Raw genomic sequence first — 12,750 nt, 5'->3', positions numbered from 1 at the left:
GTGGCATCTGAGTTAAATTCTTATAAGCTCTGTTTTTACCCTAAATAAACTGTGTTTTATTTTGCTCTGTGAACCCTCCTCTTTCTGGGTTTCAAAATAGAGTGATAGGGGAATAGGAAAGGGAGGGAATATATAAGACCTTTTTCTAATGATGATGGTTGCCCTGGTTAGTCCACCTAATATGTTTCTAGCTTTAGAATTTCTGCACCTACTGTGCTTAAACACTCTAGTGCCTAACATTTTACTGAAAAGCAGGTGTTGCAGTTTTCTGTGAGAAACTGAAGCACCCCCAAATGTAGAGAGAGCTAAAAAGAAAGTGTGTTTGGGTTGTTAGCAGCTGATTATAGTTTTGTGGGTTTATTGGCATTTCTTTTTAATAGGAACCATGTGAGGGTCAACTCAAAGAGGTTGGTAAAAAACAACAACACACATTGCTTAAAATGTATAGGCACATAACATTTTGAAGGTTTCTAATTTTGTGCTCTTTCCACTGAATTCAGTAGAGAATTGGATGTTAACTGCTCTTGAGCTGTGGTTGGCTGTAGTGCACATGTCCAAACACTGTTATTAAGACAAGTGGCTCTGAAGAACCCTTGGGAAGTCTGAACCCTGAAGGCTCTCCAAGCTATTGGTTCCAGACAAAACACAGTCCAACCACAAGAGGAAGATACTGATGTGTCTAGACTGGCTGCCTTTCTTTTTAACATGGCCTGCCACAGAAAACAGCCTGTGAATGTTCTGTGATCTGTCACTGATTTATCCCTCTTGCCTGATTTCCCCACACTTAAACTTCTATTTCTATAGCATCATATTATTTCCATAACTGGCTTAAACTTAATGATGTATGATTAGAATTTATTTCTTTTCCATAATACTGGGATGGTCTTTTATTCTTCCCCTACTGTGATACTTGGAAGAGAGTGAGCAATCCAGAAGAAAGAGAACATGGAACAGGGAAAGGCGCATGTAGTGGTTGTGCCCAAGTGGCAACCATGACACCTACCTACAACATTTCATAGATTCTTGTTATTACGAGCACAGTATCATTATATATTGTTGAAGGTGGAACCTGCTATATATGGTATTTATTTATTTGCTTACAGTGAGTACATGACAGTGGGGTCCCAGGGTTAAATGTAGATTTTTTATATTGAAATTGAGGTACTTGAGGTCTAGGAGCCAAATGCCAGAGGGTTCTCTATCTGAGCCTTAGATCTCTCCCAGCCCACACCCTTCCCTGCTTCACACCACAACTGTTTGCCTGGTTGGAATATGTCCTGGAACCCTTAGTGCCACTTGCCTATCTTGCAGATGTATGTAGAAACTAGCCTACTGTACAAATATAAAGTTTACATTTCTTGCTCTGCCCACTTTTGCCTCTTGCCTTGCCCATCACTGGCAGGTGAGCCTCAGAAGGTTGCCCAGAAGGGAATGCAGTGCTTGGGCTGACTGAGCTTCCCCATTCCTGTTCTTAGTTACTCAGATATTGCTTCATTGTTATGTATCTGGTCTGCAGAATATGCAAGGTATGTGTTAAATTCAAATTAATCTGGAAAAGCACTGAGGGTACAGTGAAGGCAATTCCCTACTTAAGATTCATCTAGATTTTAGAGTGATTCTTCAACCTTTTTCCTTCAACAACACTGGCATAAATATTTAATCTTGATGTTCTTATGTCCACATGGGTCTTTTCACTGCATGGACAAATTTCCATTATAGACAGTGTTCTTTGAAACCAAATTCATAAATACTTGGCTCTGACTTACCAGGTCCAGTGGAAGACTGAAGCTAAGGCCCTTTATTCTTCTTGTTGTTGTTTAGTCATTTAGTCATGTCCGACTCTTCGTGACCCCTTGGACCAGAGCACGCCAGGCACTCCTGTCTTCAGGCCCTTTATTAATAGCTGCTAAAGTTTTTTCTGTATTTGGCCATAGTCATTCTGTCCCTTGTTGTAATGTCTCCAACAATGATCTTCCTAAATTGATCTAAATACATATCCTCTGTCTGAAATACACACTGAGTTTTAAATGTGTACGCACTCCTGTTGTTTGTGTAGGGTATCCTCAAGTATCACAGGGCCTTTCCTACTCCCAGAATGGTAGGACTCCAGCTGGAAAGTACATTTGGCACAAACAAACCATAGTGTATTACAGCTTTAATAAATAGGTTTCTTCCCCTACCAGGTAATGTATTCCAAACTCATCCCCATACACTACTTTTTTTCTTTTTCTTTTTCTTTTTTAGATGCTCAAGTATGAAAGTCACAGTGTGTATAAGAACAACCCTTCTGCGTTCAGGGTATTTGCTCAGTGCTTAGCATTAGTAAGGATTACAAAACAGACACTGGCATGGATCATCTTGAAATAAGTCTGCTAAAATCACAGTTAAATTGTGTCATCAGCTGTTGAATGAACTCATTCCTCCAAGGGATGGAAATGTCATGGTAATAAAGCTGAAGATATTTACTGAGTGGTAGCTGGCACAGAGTCAAGAACAGGGATAGATCAGAAATAATGAATACTCCTCAAAAACAACACCAACACAGGTGATTACAGAAGAATTACCTAAGATAAATTAACATACTAGAGATCTTTCTCCACCTCTTCCCAATTTAAACTTGCATTAGGATTAGATTTCCCGATTCCCTATTTTGCCCAATTAAAGTTACCCTCAGGTTTTCTATGCTTTTCATGTGCAGACCATGCCAGAATCAGAGTATAGGATTTCATTCCAACCCGTTAGCAAAATGGCTCAGATCTGTCGCAAAGGATTTATAGCCTGAACTAAATGATGAGGCCACTTTCTTCAGGCAATGTGCAGTTGCTAAAATGTGCATTAAGCTGAGGAACTGCCGGGTGCGGTTTCTTTTCCTTTTAATAGTTAACGGCATTTCCCTGCACTGTCTCATGCTCAGAACTATAAATTGGACAGGAAATGTCCTGAAGTAGAATCAATGATATCTGGTCCCTAAAAACTAGATTAGATTTATGAAATGTGCCTTTCCTCCTGAGAACTATGCTGCCTGTGATGCCACAGTCCTGCTCTGACTGAGGATGAGCAGAGACATAGGGTTCCATTCTGTGAAGTTTTTTTTTTTTTCCCAAATACATTTTTATTGAGGTTATACACATAACAAACATACAAACAGATACAAAAGAAAAAATTATAACAAAAAAAAAAGCGTCAAGATATACAAGCCAACTTTTTCCTCTCTCTAACTATACAAAGATAGATTAATCTGGCTGTTTCACAAAACAGTAAACGATTAAAAAAAAAACAAAAAAAAAACCACACACACGCAAAAACCACCTCCTGGACTTCCTTCCATCCTTTTGGTAAGTATCGAATATCTGCTTCCATTACGTATTTGATTTTTAATCTATAAGCCTAAATTCACACGCTGGTAGTATTGTTCTGACCCCGCCAATCACATTAAGCATTTATTCCAATATAGTTCCAGTATTTACTCCAATTTTTCAGAGATTTCTGTTCATCGTGGTCTCTTAATTTACCTGTTAATTTATCAAGCTCAGCATAATTTATCATTTTAATTTGCCAATCATTTATATTGGGGATAGTTTCCACTTTCCAATATTGTGCCAATAAAATTCTCGCTGCTGTGGTGGCATAGAGGAATCCATTCTGTGAAGTTTTGAAGAACTAGGAATACAGCCATTCACTTGCCTGAACTCTGGAATTAAATTTGGAAGCTGGAATGCACCAAAGGTTTAGTGTAGTAGTGGAAATAGGGTATGGGAAGGTAGCCATGTTCTCCAGTCACTGCTGCATACTAACTAGTCCCATTAGAACTGACAGTTTTGTTCTTGTAGAAAGGAGTAGCCTGGCAGTGCCTTCATGGGTACTTGTCCCAAGCAGAAGGAAACCAACCTTGAACTGACAGTTGGGAAAGTGAAGAGAGGTCAAGGGGAAGAAAAAGAGCCTTTGGATTCTGATGCAGCTGGAATGTCAATCTGGAGAAGCGGTTGGGTGAGGGTTTGTGGTCACTGCTAGTTCCACTCCCAGTTGGATACTTAATCTTTGCACAACTAGGGTGGCCATACACCCAGAATTTCCTAGACATATCCGGAATACCGCATCCATCAACAGCATCCGGGCAGAAATTGGACAAATGTTTTGGAAAATCTGGATGTATGGCACACCATGTCAGCAGTGCTGATTTTTCCTTAAAATAGCTCAAAATGGCAAAAAATCTCAACAACTTTTCTGTCTTTTCACTGTTTGAAATATGGCAACCCTATTAATTAGTCACAAGTATTCTATTTCTCCAGGGCTAAGTTGTTTAAAGCAGTTATGTGGGGAGGCCCAGAGCTGTCTATCTGGCCCTCAGAAGTCTCCCCACTTTTCCAAGTTTACACTCCTCACTGCTCTCATTCATACTTGCATTCATACATGTTCAGGGAAGTTTTAAACGTGTGATATTTTACTGTATTTTTGCTTTCTATGGAAGCCGCCCAGAGTGGCTGGGGAGGCCCAGCCAGATGGGCGGGGTATAAATAATAAATTATTATTATTATTATTATTATTATTATTATTATTATTATTATTATTCTACATACTATGAGCTTGCTGGAATGTGTCCTTCAAGATGGATAGAGAGGGGTGCTGGAATACCTGCAGAAACTAGTACAGTGGTACCTCTGGTTAAGTACTTAATTCGTTCCGAAGGTCCGTTCTTAACCTGAAGCTGTTCTTAACCTGAAGCACCACTTTAGCTAATGGGGCCTCCCACTGCCGCCACACGATTTCTGTTCTCATCCTGAAGCAAAGTTCTTAACCTGAAGCACTATTTCTGGGTTAGCGGAGTCTGTAACCTGAAGCGTATGTAACATGAGGTACCACTGTATACTGTACAAAGGTAAAATTTACACCATTTTTGTCCCGGACCCCATCTACCACTGCCATGCAGTCCTCAGAAAGTTGCCCAGAAGGGAATGTGGCCAGTAAGTGAAGAGTGTCCTTCTTTCATTTGACTCCCAGCTTTTGTCTGTGAAACTAGAGGTTCACTAACACAGGATAATCAGATTTGTTAGGCAACAGTAGATCTGCAGGTAATTGTAATTTTAAGTTAGTCCTTTTACACCACCTGCCCTCTTGAAGGGTAGTTTATGATATATGTGCACAGCATATTTTGCAATGGAAAGAATTTCATTTAAATTTATGACAGGCAGATAAATATTTAGTATCACATTATTGTATATTGAATGAGGCCCATTATTACTCTCTGCTACAAGTGTGTACCATCATTACTCAGCTCTGGAGTTTATGACTATGCTTTATAGGATGCATATTGAACATTCATCTTCACTTAGCCTCTGGCACTTATGAAAAATACCTTGTGCAGTAAGCTGACTCCCCCCACCCCAACCTCAAGAGCCCGCTTCTCTGAATGAAAGTTAGAGTTGACTTTACGGGTGCAAGGTTTGTTGTTGTCGCTGCTTTTTATATAAATGGTCAGAAAACTAGCTCCTGTTACTCATGGCTGTAGGAGCAGGATTCTGGGTTAGAGGGATATTTGCATATTGGCTACACTGATTTGTGTATACGGTTGTATTTCATAGGCAGCAAACTAGAACCTAATTCTACTTCCTGCATTTTGTGAAAATTACGCATTGAAGGGTTAGTGCAGAGGTTAATATTAACAACACAATCCTACGTCCACTTGCCTGGGAGTAAGCACCACTGAATACCAGGGAACATATTACTAAGTAAGCATGTAGAAGAATGGGCTGTAATCCTGTAAAAAGACTATGTTCATCCTAGTAATTTTGGAGCACTGTATTACCTCCTGCCTTGCCCGTCCCACCCCCATCATTCTTACCTCTTGGCGTGCTTTTCAATGTTTAGCAGGGAATGCACAGCTGTCTGGATTTGGGGCAGGGCTGTGGAGCAGATGGAGGTGGCATTTTCAGTCTTGTCTGGAGTAGCAAAACATCCTGAATATTAACAGCAACCTAATCCAGAGGTGGGGGTTCTATTGCTCTCCAGGTGTTCCTATATTAACAGCTCCCATCATCCCTAACCACTGACCATACTGATTGGGGTTTATGGGAGTTGGGGTCCAACAATATCTGAAGGATGAGGTCCCAAAGTGTTACTCACCACAGACTGTAAAGCAGGGTGGTTATATGCCCCAGTGAGGAGACACTGCCGCCAGTAGATACTGTTACATTATTGGTTCTGATAAGTTAAACTGTTTTTTAAATCTTGCTTCTGCTGAACAATTCATTTATGGAAGAAAACGTGGGCAACATGGGTTTGCAGACTTTGATTTAAGTTGGAAGTTACCACCCATTCTTACAGAAGAATGTCACATTATAAAAATGTAGCTACCCATTTCCTTCAAATTAAAGGAAGCACCTTCTTGTTAATCCTGTGAGCATATTCTGTGCAGCTAGGATCAGTTGTGTCTGTTAGAACTTGATCAGAACAGTTCTCTTACCTAACTGAGAAGCTATATTAAATGAAGACAAAACATAACAAACAAATGTCAAGATACTGATTTATAATAACAGTTAAAAATAATAATCTTAAATAACAAAGTGAGGAATTGATAGTTCAAGTCTGGCTCATGTACTGCAGCTATAAATATACATTTTCTACTCATCTTGCTTTAAATGGATTTTATTTTTATCCCATAATTTACCTAGCTTTGACATGGATTTTGAGCAGAGTGTTTGTTCGCAGTATAATTAGCAATCAGACCTAAAGATCTAGGCAAAGTGAACTTCACTGCACAAGAATCACTTTTTCCTTATGATAAGGTCGGGCAAGATGGCACAACCATACAGTCTCTGTAGTTTACCATCTCACAATCTTCACAGACAATTTCAAATACTAAGCCTGCCTTCTTTGTATTTGTAGGTACTCATTTGCTTACTTTCTGTTCCTGGCTCTATGAAAAGGAACAAAAACATAATTAACTTTATATCTAAAATTATCATGAAATTAAACATTCCAATCACTGCAATGATTTTAATGCCTGGATTAAGGTGTTTTGCGAGTGTTTGGGTTGCAGTGGGCGCTATTCACCTCCAGTGCAAAATTCTGGTTGTATTGTTTTTGTTCTATACTTGTGGCTGGGGAAACCCAGGCAGATGGTTGGGGTATAAATAATAAATTATTATTATTATGTTGTTGTTGTTGTTGTTTAAACTACAGTAAGCCTGCAATCCTAACACCTGTTAACTAGAAGTAAGCCCTATTGAATTCAATGAGATTTGCTTCTGAGTAGGCACCATTAAGACTGCTGTCTAGGTGTCCTGTTGCACCAGAAGCTGCCTGTGAACAAATGCCTTGGCCTGAAAGCGAGATGAGCGCTGCATCCCCATAGTCACATTTGACTGGACTTAATCGTCCAGGGGTCCTATACCTTTTACCTGTCTAGTTATGTAGTAAAAACCAAACACAACTGGACATATACATTAATCATCATGGATCTGAATGCCATTCTCTTCCTGTGATTGGCTGCTAGTATTGGCCAGACCTGATGTAAGTAATTGGAACCTGGACTTCTGATCTTGTCTGCTCAACAGCAGGTCAGGTCTCCACTTTCAGTAATGAAAGAAAACCTTCATAACAGTCTCTGTCTAGGTGTAACTACATATGACCACAACATAACAAACATAACAATATTTGATAATCATGGCTCTCTGTTTTTGATCAGGGAATGGAGAATGGAATGTTTGATAACCCAAATAAAAGCGATGAACACTGAAAGGGAGACTTATGGGGTAGACTGTCTTGGAAATATTAGGCCAGGTACTTGGATTGTTTAGATTGTGATCACTTTGGAAACAGAAATGTGTTGGGGGGGGGATGCTGAGTATAAGAGATAGAGGAGGCTATATAGCCATGAAGTTAATGCATGAAGTGCATCTCTAGGGATCTCACTACTATCTTAGTCCCCCCTCAACTTCGTTATAGACTACATTATGCACCCTGCATGGACTGTCTTTGAAAACATTTAGTCTCAAGCTGGTTAAGAATCTTTCCATCCTCAAGGGAAGTGGCTTTGGTGTTTTGTTTTCTTCTTACCATCAATAAATATGGACTACCTGACTCTTGTGGTTGCAACACAACCAGAAATGTGAGTTAGATTCTAAATTTGCTCCTTCCAACCCAAGTGTTTCTAAACTGCTGCCCATATTAGGTAGCCTACTTTGTTTACCAACACTATCCAAACCAATGGTTAATTTTTTTTTACCATTGGCTTATTGCTAGAACAAAAACTGATGCAACACAATTTGATGTGTGCAGGACAGACGAGGAAGCTAGAGAATCAAACACTACCACCACAGTGGGAGGCGGTGCTCATGGTTCAAGACAATGCCTCTTACAAGAGAAATTGCTATATAGGACATATGAGTCCCCGTTGTGATTATGAAAAATATTCTCTCCTCCTCTGACTGCTGGTGCCTTGATACTGAAGGACACTTGGTAAATATTATGTGGTACTGTGCTGTTGCTACACAATTGTAAACAGATTTAAGATTTATGGACAAAAAAGCATTGATGGGATCCCTCCCTAAAGTATTGTGTCCTTACCCCAAGACAGTGGAAATGGATCAGTTGCATGAACTAGCTGCATCCTATGCATCTTTTTTCCCCATATCAGTACTTATTTACAGGATTTATTTGTTGACCATTTGTATTTTATGGTGTTTTAATGAATTTACTCATATTTTTAATGAGATGGTTTAAAAACAGTCTTATGAATAAGTAAATAAGTGTATATTACAGACATTAGATGCCTGCCAAACTATAGGGCAAAACTGCAGCAAATTCAGTGCTCGCTGCATACAAATATATTTTATGACAGCTCCATAAACAGAAAAGGAGAAAAACCTAAGAGTTCTGACCCAGCTCCTCTTCCCTTTCCCACCTTCCTTCCTCAACCAGGATTCTGTTTTACTTTAGTTTCCTTTTTATTGTTATTGTTATGGTTGTGTTTGTAGTGTTGATATAAACTGAAAACAAAATTCAGTGAAAATACTATTACTATACATAATAAAAAAGCAAGCGTCACTCTTCATTGCTGACCAAAGCTGCTGCAGAGACCTCCATTCTGAGTGCTTCACTGGCTCATAGGTTTTCAGGCAAAGCTGAAGTTCTTCCATGATCCTTTCAATCGCGAAGTGCTCTAGCCCAACCCAGTCTTGGAAGAATGCCTGCGCTCACTTCAGTTTTCCCGTGTTAGGAAGTCACTATTTCTCTGGGGTGGCATCTCATCTTTGTGAAAGATGAGGGAGGCTCACTAGGCTAGTTTCCTCGTTGCCTTTTATGAGTTAATCAAAGCATCCTTATTTTGAAAGGCTTTTGAAGAAGCTGGCTAATAAATTTTTATTGCTGCTGATTCTGCATTTTTATAGATTTTTAGCTTTCTGTTTGTTGTGGTTTCTTTTTTATTTTTTACTTCTTTGGCCTTTGAATTGTATTTGGAGTGATTTTTATGTGAACCTCCTGAGTGCAAAAGACACACACACACACACACACACACATACACACACATATATATCAATCACATACACTCTTATAACCTATTTAACTTAATTTCTCACAATTGATAAGTTCAAATTTCCTTCTTGTGAAAATGTTTTGGTTGAGATTATTTTGGGGTGCAGAGGGGTAAATAAAAATAATGTGCAATGCAGGGATACACACAATTCATCTTTAAGGGAAAATGTGCTGGTCAACGTTTTAAAGATTACAGATGAACAGAGAGGCCCTATGTCAAGGTGACATACTGTCATGAATTCATTGCACTGGCACAACGACAATGCATACCACTGGCATTACAGCACGTGAGGATAGGAAGCCTCAGTTCAAGAACAGCCCTGAAGCCACTGGAGCTGAGTGGAACCCACTGAGTTAAGAGGTTTCACTGAGGCCTGTTCAGTCAGAGATTCAAAAAGGAAGGTTGAAGGTGAATGGTCACTTGCGGCCTTGTCCAGAGTGAAACCAAGTGAATCTGTCCATGTTTATGCAGTCTTTATCAACAGTCATTCAAAAATGTGTTTATTCTTAATGGAACAAAGCCTAATCTTTTGTGGAGGACAGTCAACAAGAAATCGGGTACTGCAGGCTCCCTTTTCATGAGGGAGGTCTGCAGTTACACGTCCTCACAGTGCAATGGTAGAAAGCTCCACTGCTGCCACTGTTCTACTGGTGGTCCTCTGTATGTAAAGAAGCCACGGACAAGGCATTCTGGGGGCAGGTTGGGGAAGGCCATGGATTTGCAGGATCCAGAGCCTTAATATTCCTTGGACATGTCTCTCCCCTCCCCCTGCATGCCATACGCCAGTCCAAAGCTGGTGTATGCATTTCGCTCCTACTATGGTCAATGGAAGATAAAATGCAAAAGGAATACAAACGCAGTTCAAAAAGTTGCCTCCCCCTATCCAACGCAATACAGCTAGGTTCTCCCTGCAGCAATGGCTGTGCCACAGCTCTCTCCTCATTCAGGAAGGTAGGATTACTCTGTAAATAAAGGTAAAATATTGGCAATGACCTTAAAAAAACACCCAAAATATATTAGAAAATGTAAGTTTAGGAATGGGGAGTGAGGTATCTGTGTGTGTGGTGTTGGAGTGGTTAGGAAATGCTGATCACATACCTTATTTCTATCAAGCTGGCAAATAAATATCTGGAATCCCACATGCTGCAACAAGTGAATCTTGCCAAGCTAATATCTAATTTTGTCACTACCTGAAGCATCCATTCTGGGTATATCATGCCAAATGGACATTTTATATACGTACCTTTACAGAAGGGACAGTGCTGTCCTGTTCACTTTTGATATGACTGCTGACAGCAATGCTTTTCCCTTTACATTAGCTGACAATGTCAGTTTGCTTAATTATACAGAGCACCTGACTTTCGACCTTGAAAACTCTGATGCATTGCAACTTCCTGGCAAAAATCCAGTCTGAATCATCATCTCCAAATCCAGGCTTGGTGGCTTTGTCTCTGCAGTCATGGTCCATCTCTTCAAATCCCTCTGCTGTTTTGTTCATTCAGTCCATTGCCAAGGCAAGAAAACGGTCCAGCACATCCACTGCCACGCCTGCAGATATAAAGGAGAAATGGAGCTGTGTGTCACCAGCATATTGCTGACAACATATACCCAAAATCCAGATGACCCCCCACAGTTTCAGATAGATGTTAAACAGCATGGGAGATAAAATCAGACCCTGCAGAACCCCACATTGGAGACTCCACAGGGCCAAAGAACACTCCCCAAACATCACCCTCTGGAAACATCCATCCAAGTAGGACCAGAGCCACCACAAAGCGGTGCCACCCATTCCCAGCTCGTACAACCGCTCCAGAAGGCTACCATGACACTGAGAGGTCAAGGAGAATTAACAGGGAGAACTAATAACTAACTAAATATAAAATAAAATAAAATACATTTGTTACTCCAGCTAATGAGATGTGAGTATACAAACAAACTTCTGTACCTTTATCATTTCCTAGAATAGAAAATGTTACACATTTAGCAGCCTTTGCTGATAAAGTGGGCAGGGTCAATGGTCCAGCACAGGCACCTTATAAGCTCAAGTCCAATAGTGTTTTCCTTTTAAGAATCCAAAAGTGGGACAGGGGAGCACTTCATTATAAGCACATTTGTAACACATCATGACTTTCAGCTGGGAACCAATGAATGTTTTGTCTCACCTATAAAGTCACATTTTCAGCTTCTAAACTGAACTAAACTGATCTCATGAGATGCAAAACCAGAATGCTAATATTAAAAACAACAGCATGCTAATATAGGATAGAAATGCATTATTATGTATAACAACAGGAAGAAAGAAAAATATACAGTATGTTTCATTAAATCCCCAATAGTAATGGAAAAGAACTCCTACTCTTCTGAAATAATGCAAATTGTATTTTGCGCGTGACAAGAACCAGGAAGCATCATAAATTATCCAGCATTTGGATAGGTATTTATTATAGTGGTGGTTGTTGCCCACAGACCTTAAACAGCATTGTCTTAACCATCACTGTTTCCCTTTTTGTTTTCTCAGTTGCGCCGTCCTTTCCAGGTGAATCTCATCCCTATTTTTTTGAAGGAAGCAAGTGGTTGTGCTTTTGTTGAGACAGCACAAGTCATTTTGCTGCCTGGGGGTAAGGGCAAATTAGCACTCCTGTCCACCCACCCATCCCCACTGCTGTTGTTCCATGTACCAGAAGAGCAGTTGAAACCTCTTCCAACAGTGGCAATGGGACAACATCCTCCCCCGCAGCTGAGGGCTACAGGCTATCTTAGTTGACTTGGGGAATTGTAGGGGTCCCTTGCCACCCTTGGCAGTTGCTGTCTGAGGGCGCTGCTTCGCTCTGCCTAATTGTAGAGCAGTTCCAGTGTCACTGTGTAAAACTGTCTAATGATATGACAAGAAACTGGTATTGTAGCCAAGCAGCACGAAGCCCACCGCTCTTAGGGCCCTCACCCTCAAGCGGTGTTGCTGCCATCTCAAAAAAGTTGAATTCAAAGCTCAACTTGGGAGGCACAGAACGAAAGGGCTGGAGGTCGCATTTGTCCCCCAGGCCTGAGGTTCCCTACACCTGAAGTAATGCAATTATTATTTCCATGACAGAATATAAGAGTGAGGTGTTTTAGTTAGTATTGTTAGATGGGGGTCAGAGGAATCACTCCTTATGAGACAAGCACACCAAACCACAACTAATTTTCAGTCCAGTAGTCTGACTAAGGCAAGGGTCAAC

General features: G+C 40.3%; 1 long non-coding RNA gene across 2 annotated transcripts in view; it reads right to left on the bottom strand.

Annotated features, from left to right (window-relative positions):
• LOC307209719 overlaps positions 1-12,406 on the bottom strand; it is a 64,790-nt gene extending 52,384 nt beyond the window's left edge. Inside the window, exons 1-3 of one of the 2 annotated variants that reach the window (XR_013835714.1) lie at positions 12,004-12,406; positions 10,779-11,083; positions 5,840-6,913 (exon numbers count right to left, since the gene is read on the bottom strand). This is a non-coding gene — a long non-coding RNA (uncharacterized lncRNA). Of the gene's footprint in view, positions 1-5,839; positions 9,514-10,778; positions 11,084-12,003 lie in introns of those variants that run through there. The other variant, XR_013835715.1, reaches the window with a different exon arrangement.
• Positions 12,407-12,750: the final 344 nt, after the last annotated feature.

This window comes from Podarcis cretensis (assembly GCF_951804945.1).
Source record: "Podarcis cretensis genome assembly, chromosome: 2".
NCBI classification, from domain to species: Eukaryota; Metazoa; Chordata; class Lepidosauria; order Squamata; family Lacertidae; genus Podarcis; species Podarcis cretensis.
The sequence above is the reverse complement of the archived record's forward strand: the minus strand, read 5'-3'. Positions and strand labels throughout refer to the sequence as shown.